Here is an 11,440-nt window from a genome sequence, read left to right as displayed (position 1 = left end):
CGCCTGTTATACTTTCTTGAAAGTGCTTGTGTTAAACAAGAGTTATAAGTCATCCAAAACAACAAACATTTTGATTTTCTTTGCCTAAAGGGTTTTCCCTGGCTATGGGCACCGTGAAAAAATAATGTACTTGCTGAGAAAGGAGCACCAGTAGTAGCATTACAAGCACAGTGCATTAAATATTGAATGACACGAGGAAAAAAAAAAAAAAAAAAAGGAGCTTGTCGAGGGGCACTCAGCCTTAAAGTCTTTCTTCAACTTTGTCTTCAGTGCCTGTTGGACTATTTAAGATGGTGTTAATTAAGGGCTGCATCTGATTCCACTAGCCCCCAGCTTTGTCTCTTTGCAGCGCTCCTGTCAATAGCCCCTCTCAACCCCGAGCTTTCCCCACACGTTGGTTTAGTGGTGCATGTGTCACTTCTTATTTCCAGGCTGAAGAGAAACCCGGATCGTGCACTAAGGGCAACGGGGAGATAGTAATCAAGGGGTATTGTAGGGCCAGGAGGGGAGGGCAGGGGCAGGGGCAGAGGAGGGTGCGATGGCCGGGGCTGGAGCCGGGCAGCAGGGAGCGGAGCGGGGGCACCGCGCCGGGGTGAAAGCCTGTTTGCACATTGCCAGCAGCCTGTTTGGCAAACAAGAGGCGGGTGAGCTTCATTTGTTTCAAATTAATCGTTTTCTAAAAACAAAAACAAAACAAAAAAACACCCACCAAAAAGAACCAACAAACTCAACCAAACCCAAACCAAAAAAAACAACCCCTGCACCCATCCCCCCAACACCAACAACAAACCCACAACAAAAGACCAAAAAAAAAACCCCATCAAACAGCAAAAAAAGGCGGCCCTCCGCAAAATCCTGCGAGGGAACAGGGGGAGCAGTCTCAGGCCGGTTGCTCCCACTCTCCCGCCCCGTCTGTGAGCCCACTCGTGCTTCCGTGGGGAGCCCCACCGTGCCCGTCTGCACCTTCTCGGCTCTGCTCTGGTGCATGACGACAGCTGCTGGAGTTTGAGCCCCCCCCCCAGGTCCCCAAATGCGCCCTGTTCCGTGTGGGACACCCCCGGCACGGCGGGGTGGAGGAGAGCAGAAGACCCAGTAGCCACTGGGGGAAAGAGAGGGGAAGGGGCAGGTATGGGGCAACCGGCGGGGCACCTTACTCCGCACTTATCTTCTCGTATCGAGGAGCCAGCTGCTCCCCTCTCCTCAGGGAGGGCGGAGGCACCCCGCATTTCTGTGAGAAGCCGTTCCCGGGCCCCGTCCCTGCTTCTCGCCCGTCCTACTTGCCCCGGCCGTCGGGGGCGCTGCCCAACTCCCGATGGGGCTGCAGTTCCCCCCCGTCCGCCCCCAAAATCGCTGGAGGCCGAGAGGGTCTTTGCCCAAGGGAGGCATGGCCTCCCCGCTCAGCAAATGCCAGCAACGGGGTCGAAAATTGGGGAGCGTCGCCTTTTCGCTTCGACTCCTTTACAACCCGCCAAAGGCACCGGGCATTAAAAGTAAGGCTGTGCAGAGGGGTCCATTGGCAGGTGGAGGAGGGTGGGCTGCCCTTGTTGCCGCCGAGGTCAGCGGGGACCCACCGCCCCCAAAGAACACTAGGAACTGGGGTCAGGTTAGGGCCCCCCCCTCCAAATGAAGGGAGGGCGAGGGGCCACCTCCGCTCTGCCCTGCCCGGTGAGGGGAGTGGGGGGGTTGAGCTGAGCTGAGCTGAGCTGAGCGTGGGGCTGGGAAATCCAATAGCCGGATTTTCTTCTTTTTTAATGTCTGTGTTCCCCCTCTCCTCCTCCTTTCACACGGCGAGCCCGTCTAAAGCGCTCCAAATGGCCTTTCAAACAAGAAAACCCTTCAAGGAAAAATGGGCACACATCCCCTTCCAGGCACCTTGCCAAAATCTCCCAAGCACCCTACCTGGCATCCTAGCTTAAGTTTCCTCAAGAAGTGTGTGTGCGAGTGAGTGCGGGGGGCGGGAGGGGGGGTGTTGGGGCCGAGGGGGGGTGGAATTACAGCCTCCCTGTAGTGGTAGACACAAGTTCAGAGCTCCACTTCCCCCCTCTTTAATTAGGCTGGGGAGAGGCGCGGAGGCGCCTGGTTGAGGTGCAGCGAGGCGGCCAGGCCGAGAGTGTGAGTACCCAGCGCAGCCCCGACGGGACGGGGATGGGCGCCTAGGGAGGGGTGGGGGCGCTCCGCGCCGGGGGGCTCTGGTCTTGGGGATGAGGGAGTGAGCCCTCACCCCTTGGAGAAGGGATGCGGGAAGGGAGATGGTGAGAGGGGGGAGCAGTGGGCCAGGGTGTGTCAGGGGGCACTCGGGTCCCCAGACTTACGGTGCGGGCTGCTGGACGAGTTTGGGGAGGCCAGTGCCGGTGCTGCAAAAGTCAGCCCGAACCAGCTGTGACTTCACCTATTAGCCCCGATGTCTTTCCGAGGAGATTGGCGGAGTTAAACATCCCACAATGGGCGCTCTGGGGCGTCTCCAGCCTGACCTCTACCCGGTTTTAATAGTTTCATAGGAACTTCATTAAATCAATTACTTAGTGAGCACATCATCATTTATTTGTAATTAGCACTGAAGAGCTTGATTTTTGCAGCAGCCCGCAGCCCGGTTCCCAGCGGGGTTGGCCATGTACGACAAGCACTTTTGTTTGCTGTGTGTGTTGACTCGTGGTATTATTCGGCCGCCACAATAAAAGTGTAATCTTCACGTCTTAATCTAGCGTTCAGGGGGGAAAGGAAAACAAACACGGCGCGGACGAGGCTCCGGTTCCCCTTCCCCTCCTCCCCCCCGCCAACTCTCCTGCCCGGGCCGGCGGAGGAGCGCGGCCCGCGGCGGCTCCTGGGGCGTGCGGCCGGGAGGAGGACGGCCGGGAGGGAGGGTGGGACGGAGACCGGGGCGAAGGGGGGGCGGAGGGGGAAAGGGGAAGGGGGAAAGGGGAAGGGGGAAAGGGAGGAAATGGGTCATCCGCAGTCAGGACAAAGGGGAACGGCTTGAAGGGCATGAAAGAAGGGCTGAGAATCGTCTGCCCGAAGTCGAGCGGGGAGTGGGGTTGTGTTGGGGGGAAGCCGAGGGGCTCGGAGGTCCAGGAGGAAGCAGCAAGGTTTGCGTTTGGGAGCAGGAAAGAAATGGGTACAGGGCAGGGAAAGCTGCCTCGGACATGGCCTCGAAGCGACCGCCGATGTTTACCCCACCAACCAACCAACCAACCAACCAACCAAGCCTCGCATCTCCCCGCAGCTAGTGCCTTGTCATAGCGGCCCCCACGGGACGGTGGCTCCGCGAGTGGGTCTCTCCACGGCTGCCCCCAGGCGAGAGCACCAGACCCCTTCCCCCATCTGAGCCCTAGTCCTGGGCTTCCAGGACGGGCCCAGCGGTTCCTTGAGCAGCAGGGCCCCCGGGCAGCCCCGGGAGGAGCGGGGTTTTTCAGCCTGGCGGTGCTGGGCTGTTTCCCTGGGAAGCACCCGCCAGGTAGGATGGGGTTGGAAACGCGTAGTCGTTTTTGGTGGTTGGTTTCTTTTTGTTTGTTGGTTTGTTTGTTTGGTTTTTAGTTTGTTTGGTTTTTTTTGTTTTTTTTTTTTTTGTTTGTTTGGTTGGTTGGTTGGTTTTTTTTTTCTGTGTGTGTCTCAGGTGTCCTATCCTTCCCAGGCTACGGATAGAGCAGGGAAGGCTGAAGTCCTGTTGCAGGCCACAGCACACCTGCAAGCCCTCGGGCTCACCCTGCCTACTCGCGGGTAGGCGCCGGGGGGCGGGTAGGGCTGTGTTTAGCCCTATATGGGGGGAGTACCGTATCCTGGCCCTGATGACACCTTCCTTCGTGGTCCTCTGGTGCTGCCCGCATATATATTTTGGCTATACAAGTATAGAAGGTCTCCTCCGTCCCAAGGCCAGCCCGGCCGTTCCCCACGGAGACCCCGCGGAGGTGAACTGAACGTACATCCCCGTCGGTACGGGCCCCGGGCCGGCTCCTCCCTGCAGGAGGGGAAGAAGCCCCATGCTTCATTTCCATCCTCAGTCCGGCGAAAGTCCAAACTCAGAGCTAGGCAGGTGCAGGGGAGAGAGTCCCCCCTGACCGCCCAGTCGGATACCTCCCTGGGGGGACCGGCGCCCCTCGACCCGGCCCGGGCCCATTAGGGGAGCGGGGTACTGAGCCCCACAGCTGCAAGAGTCGAAGCGGGGGGGGCCGGTGGTTTTCACAGAGTGGGGGCCGCCGTTCATCCACTGCCTCCCCAGAGCCCCCAGAGCTACGAGGCCTCTCGGAAACCGGTGATAGAACACGCGTGTGTGTGTGTGTGTGTGTAAACAGAAAAAACACCTCGGGAATCGCGCAGGTGCCGGGGGTTGCGCTAGGTTCCCAAACTCACACAAATAGCAGGGGAAAAAAAATAATAATTAGCTGGCACGTTGAGGAGAAAGAGGTGCTTTACTTGCGCTCATCAGCCAGGACGTGGCGTATTTTTTAACTGCTTTGTAATGTTAACATTAAAGCGCTTAACCGAGTATATCGAACATAGCTAATCTCTCCCGCTCGAAAGCAGCCGCCCGAAATAAAAGCCGGACAGGGAGGGTTTGGGCCCGAAGTTGCGATAAAAGGGAGTTTTTCGCGCGATAAAAACGTGAGGCGAGCGAGGCTGCGCTGCCGCGGAGGTTACGCGGCAGCGGCTGTGAGGACTTCCCCGCTCAGCAGCTGACTACTTGCCGGGCAGATTGTGCAGAGCCCAACACCCTAAACGTTAAAAATAAAAAGGCATTTCTGGGAGAGGAGGAATTCTGTTCATCCCCACGCTCAGACTGGCAGAGCGGTGCCCGGCTCTGACCCAGCACGGGTGGCCAAACCTGGGGTGCTTCTGTTCTCCCCACAGCCCCTAGCCCCAGGGCAGTTCCGTCTATGGAGAGTGGACAAAGGGCTGAGGAGCCGGAACGTTTCGCAGGGTGCTATTTTTGGGGCGTGGAAATGGAAACAGTAAGGCAGCCCCGGGGTTTGCCCAACTTGTGGAGGTGCAGGAGGTAAAGGCTGCGCTGGGTGCAAACCCGGGGAGCCAGCACGCCGGATACCGCGGGTGACACGAATTGCTTGTTGGTGGCGGGAGGAAAAAAAAGAAGGACCCTACGGCACCAACCCCACTCCAACCCAGAGCCTGAATTTACTGGATTAGCCTCCCTGGTGCGCGATCCCGATGTGCGCGGCCCCGAGGGGCAGAGTTGTTCACGGGCACCGGCACCTGCCCCTGCCCGTGGGGTTTTATGGGTCCGGGGGCAGTTTCTCAGCACATACACGTTTTACAGCCCAAACCTCGTTTGGGTGAGTGGGGGGAGCGGCCCCTGTCCCAAGGACCCCGGGGAAATATCATGGGAGGAGCTCCGGGAGGTGTCCATGGGGGAAGACTCAGTCCCCCTCGACCCCCGCTTCGATTCCTACGACCCCTCCTGTCCGACCACGACTGCTCCTGCCTGTGCCTGCCCACCTCTGCCTGTACTTTTCCACCCAGCCCTTGCCTTCCCATTCTGCTTCTTCTGCCTGCCCTGCCTGCACCTCCCTGCTTGGATTAAGCAGCCCCTCAGCCTCTGAGGCTGGCGCTGTTAATCACTGCCAGGGAGTTAACATACATTTATTGGGGGCATCTCTCGCATCTGACCCTTTCAGCTTTAGTAAGGAGGAGGAAAGCTGCCTCCCCCGGGAAATGAGTGAAGAGAGGAGATTCAACAGGACAAACCCAGCCAGCTTTCCCCTTTCCCAAGTCTGCAAGGGGATCCCTGGACACCCACCATCACCAACGTGGCTGGCATATAACGTTTGGAAGTTGAGGCTGTGCTACAAAATATTTTAGAGCAGATGTTTTAACATTCCCCTACCCAGTTATTAAACACGAACGGGAGCAAATGGGAATGGCAAAATGAAATTAAATAAAAGCCCTCTTTTCATTCTGTTAAGAGACAACACCTAATTAAGGAATATTTGAATTCCACAAAAATGCAGACTCTCTGTGGTGACATAAAACTTGCCTGTTAAAGCCATAAGCAAACACAAACCACCCCAATCCAGCCCAGGCGTAGTTGCAGCAACAGTCCCAGCTCACAGCCTCTGCTCACTGAGGTTAGGCCAGTGGCAGGGGCTTGCTGCTTTGACTTTACCCCAGACCATGTCCTTTCACAGGGGGCTTCCTTTAAGCTTTCATGTCCTCGTTTCTTGGAGGGTAGGGAGGCAGCCTCTCCTCAGAGCAGCTTTTTGGTTTCCAAGTTTGCTGGTGATGAGCCAGGGCAGCACCAGCCTCTGGCTTCAACAGCCATGACCAACAGCCCTGGATCCTTCCTCTCCCCCCAGATCCTCTAGCACAAAAAAACAACCCTCTGCCTTGAACTTGTTCATCATGCAATCCCTTGGAACCTTGGCTTATTTAATGCTGTGCCTTCACCTGAACAAGGACTCAGGGCAATCTGCCCAGGATTTTCCCAATATCTTCCCTCCCAGCATTTACTTCATCAGTTTCTATACTCTACTTGAGAATGTCTGTATTCCAGTTGTGTTTTTCATTTAGAGCATCCTGCTGAGGCTAGAGAAATATAACCCAAGACTCAGCTTAACCTGCCCCAGTTGCTGGGGTCTGATGCTTGCAGTTGGCACCTGAGACCTTCCCAGGGGTATGAGCCAGCTGGGCAGTGCTTGGAGGTGAAGCTTTGGGCTGAGTGCATGCAATCCCCCACCAGGCTGCTCTTAAACAGAAAGCAGGGTGAATGGGAAGATCTGAAGTTCCAATACGAAGAGAAACCATGGGCACACAGCTCTTTATGTGGGGTAGTGAAGCAGGGAGGTGAATAACCCCCTTTCTCAAAAATGTTCATGAGCTAGCAAGCTAAGGATTTAGCAGCAAATTTCTAGTGATGTAAATGGAGCTACCTTCACGGCTTTATAAAACATGAGTTTATCCTCTTCTTTTCTGCCCCAGTTCTGATTTGTGTTCTCCCCAAAGAAAGACCATTTCTGCAACTGCAACTAAAAACCCACCACACACAGGCAACATGTTCATGTACACACACACGGTTCCCAACCCGCCCCTCCACAGACTACAATCTCATCCAAATACCCTTAGATCATGCTCATTAGGAGAGTAAAACCCACAGGGATTTTCCAAGGATACAGAGGAAAGCAAAAACAACCTTGAAAGGAAGGCGACACTGCTGACATTCAGCCACTTTCTCCCTTGAGCTCTCTAAGGATGCAACCAACCTCTGTCACCACGCAGAGCCCAGGGTGCAGAGTGACAGCAAGGTTCCCTGTAATGGCAGATGTGACTTTATATGAGTGGCCTCTTTTGTAGTATTTGCTTTATTTTCACAACTTCGCCACTTAAGAAACAGAGTCCCAAGTTTCCTAGGAGTCAAGGTATTGCTCCTTCCTTTTCTCAGCTGTCCATCTCTTGGCAAACTAAGAATTCTACAATACTCATTTACTATACCCAAATCAAATTAAAAGTGGGAAGGCAGAGGATTATATTTTAAACAGTAGCTCTAAGCTTCAGAAAAGACAGGGGACAAATAATGCTGTCCTGCCCATCTCAAGCCTGTCTTACCTGCTGCCCTGCCAGAAGCATCATCTGCAGCTTACCCAAAGGACCCACGGGTCTGACAAAGAGGTAGGGACAGGAGTGGGGAAGAACATATGTCCCATCCCCTGGCTGAGCAGGGACAGAGCCAGCCCAGATGTGAGGCTGAAAAGGGTGTTGCTGAAAGGCTGTAAATGTGCAGAAAGCCAACTCTGTCCCCCTGGCAGACCCTGTGACCTCCCCAGGGAAGAGGGATGTGCACCTTTTGTATGCCACCTTCTGTCTGCCCCTTTGAGGAGAGACAACCTCATCTCCTGAAAAAAGGACCCCACCTCTACCCTTGTGTTGCTGGGGTGCTGACACAGCATTGACACTTCCCAGCTCAGGATTCCTCTCATCAACACTGAGCTCCCAACTTGAAGAAGGCAGTGGTATCATTTGCTGGGCTGGCACAGGGCCCTCTGGTGCTCCCCAGTGACAAAAGGGACAGATATGTGGGTTGCTGGTGACATGGATGTGCATAGATCAGCACTGGCAGCAGGTGCTTGATTGATGGTTGGTATTTTTTTGGGGGGGGGCTTGGTGGTGTCGTGCAATAGATGTGTCGTGCCATCTTCGCCATACCCTGTCCAGAAAACCAGGGATTTTATCAAAATGGCAGCTTACAACCGTGCCAAAATAAAAGCACTTGCTTACAAGCTCAGTGGTGAACACAGCCATTTCCTAATGCCAGCTCTAGATTTGCTTCCCACATTTGCATCTGTGGCTTGCCTGAGCTCTGCACGTCGGGGAATTTAAAAACAATCATTCGTATTTTCTTCCTTGTTTCTGAATGAACCAAGCTCCTGCAGAAAAATAGCAGGGGGGAATATATTTCTGTTCAGGGATATAGCATTCTAGTCAAGGCATTTGGCGAGTCAAAGCGTAAATGTATAAAGCTGCGAAGAGATAATACACAGGGAAATGATTTTTAAAACACAGAGGTAAAGCCAGGATTACACTTTTCCAGAAGCAATTTGTAGCCTACATGGCAATAAGAATTGGCACGGCAAGTGTGAAAATTGGATATACACATATAGATGCTATAGGCATCCTTCACCCACCATTTAAAACAAATCATTAAGGTCACAACATTGAGGTGTGCAAGCATTAAGGTGGGCATACATGCAATCTCATACACCCAGCCCCCGACGTGCACACACACACACACATCTTTACAACCAGTTATGTTTGATTATTCCTTTGTTTTAGGAGGGTTTGGAAATTTTTAAGCACTTTGATTATTTGCACTTACCTATAGAATTTCAACCACTGAGGTGGCACCTGGTTCATTTCGTGGTGATGCTGGTGTCAATAATTTATTTAAATGACCAGAGGGGACGTGCTATGCATTAATGATTACTTATGCACTCTATACATATTCAGATTTTGACTCCTGAGACTGTGCACATTTAGTTTGACCAAGAGATGCTGCTGTCTCTTCAGCAGGAGCTGTTAACTGAGGCAGCATTAAAGCAGCCAGCAGGGCAATGGGAGAGTATGTCCCATAGCTGAGAAGGATTATACACTAAACTTCATTAAAGCTAAAGTACACTAAGGGTGTTATCTTGCAATCAGAGGTTATTTAAACCTCAAGCCTGCCTCTGAGCACAGGGATTATAATGGGATCTATTCTGTTTCAGAGCCAAATCTATGTTGCCAGGTTATAAACTAGCATTTCTGTCATGGTCCAGTCGCTGCTGGCTAACCATCTCTTCAGCCACCAGCACTACAGTTTTTGAAGGATGGTTTGGGAAATGTGGGACTTGGGAGGAACCAGGGATGCCAGGGAGTCGGTCTGGTTCAGGACTGACTCTTTGTGGAGCACGGGAGGGAGTGCTGGGCCCACGGCATCCTCAGCTCAGAGGAGGCCAGGGAAGCACAGACAGAATTACTAACCACATCTCCCTCCACAGCAAACTTGCTTCTCTTGTAAGAGGTGAGATGCCTCTTCAAAGCACAAAAGAGAGAAGTTAACTGGCAGGTGGGGATGTGCTTGTGTGTGCAGAGATTTTATTCCCCCCATTCCCCCCTCCCCGCCCCTTCCCCAAGGTCTGGTTTTTGTGGCTGTGGCTGCCTTTGAAAGGCAGTAATGAGGTAGGAAATGTTCACACTCTTCCTGACGTCAAAGGGATACAAAACAGGATTGATGCTGGATGACTGGATAGAGAAGGGCTGTAATGACAGCAGTATTTGGGGAGAATGTAGATTGAAAGTGTGTTGTGGGTTTTTTTTGTTTTTTTGTTTGTTTGGTTGTTTTTTTTTTTTGTGACAGTACATGTGCAAATCACTTGATACATATGTGCCTACATGGACACAGACTGAGAGCAAGGTAGGTTCATTACTTCTTCCTACATGATGCTTCTTTTTGCTGATCACCATCATGCAAACTTGGTTACTCTTCCTTGTGAAACCCTGTGTTATGCTGGGTCTCTTTGGGACAATATTAAAATTTAATTGACAATATGGATTTCTAACTCGGCTAATCCTAACAGCGCCCTCAAGACAAATCAACACAGCATTGGTAGGAAGAAATAATTCCCTTCGTAGAATCTGGAAGGTGTTTTTTTCTCTTCTGTGACAGAGAGATAAAAATCTTCCCCTAGATCTGCTCCAAGAGGCACAGCCTATGCACAGGGCTGAAGACTGGGACCCAGAACCACTCACCCCTTCTCTGACAGCCCCCCTTGATGGCAAATCTCCCCAGCCTCCCTTTTAACACCTGTAAAATGGAGATAATGCAAAATACATCCTCCTTTCCTCAGGGTTCCTTCCATGTGTTAGCTTACTTGTGCCGAGCTACTGGAACTTGCTCCTGCCTGTGTACAACCAAATCTCCCCAAATCTCTGTACTGGTATTTTACTGCCATTTGGTTGGCATAAATATCCCACAACAGTGCAGTGCTCCAGACTATGGTGGGCAGGCATATAGCAGCCACCCTTTGTTTTCTTTAAACAGTTTCAAGCACCAAATAACATCTTTTTCCCTGGAGCTGCAGGCAAACCATTTGGCCTCCTGGCAAACAGCTTCCCTAGTCCTCACGAGCCTGCTGCCATTTGCAGGGTAAGCTCACATTGCCTTTTCTACCCTTTCCTCTCAAAATGTTTCTTTCTAGGGTGTGTGTGGGAGAGAATGCTCTCGTTTTAGTTGATTTTTCAAGTCCTAGAGCTGGCAGAGAGCAGCTAACCCTGAGCAGGTAGGGCTGGTACAGAGCAATGGCTGTGGTGGGGACGCCTCCTGTCTGCACAGGCTGTGCACCCATCTTGTTTAAGATTGGCATCAGAAAGCAATTGGCACTTTTAGTGGCTTTTTCATAAAGCACCCAGCAGACCCCAGCATGAAATGACAACAAATCTGGAAAACACCTGTACAGCACTCAGAAGTGCATTTTTTTTGGTCCTCGGAGAGATTTTTAAAAAACTCTTTTCCTTTGACAAACTGTCAAGCGGGGAGCAGGAGAGATGCGTTTCTGATTTTCAGGCTTAAATACAGCACAACAGCTCGCACTATGGCTATAATGAATGCAGGCAGAGGAAAAAAGAAAGGGGAAAAGAGATGCTTGCTTGATTCCCTCCTCTGCATGTTCAGCAACACGTCTGCCACCCGAGCAAGCTGATATCTCTGCCGTGTGACTGTCACCACAGCTGCACGCAGTGTCAAGGGGAATGTGTCCAGCATCAACCATCTCCTCCCCACTGTGGCCATGGCCATCAGCCCTGGCCACCCAGGACAGTCCCCACCCGTGGTTACCAACCAACTCTGCTGCAAAATGCTGAGCAGAGCTACCCTAATAATAACAAAAGACATTCTCCCCACTGCATCAATAAGGTATTTTTAAAATCTTGTCTTTTCTGAGAAAGCCATGTATGGAATAGTGGC

The sequence above is a fragment of the Heliangelus exortis genome, chromosome 1 (assembly GCF_036169615.1).
Source record: "Heliangelus exortis chromosome 1, bHelExo1.hap1, whole genome shotgun sequence".
Lineage (NCBI taxonomy): Eukaryota > Metazoa > Chordata > Aves > Apodiformes > Trochilidae > Heliangelus > Heliangelus exortis.
This window is presented reverse-complemented; position numbering follows the sequence as displayed.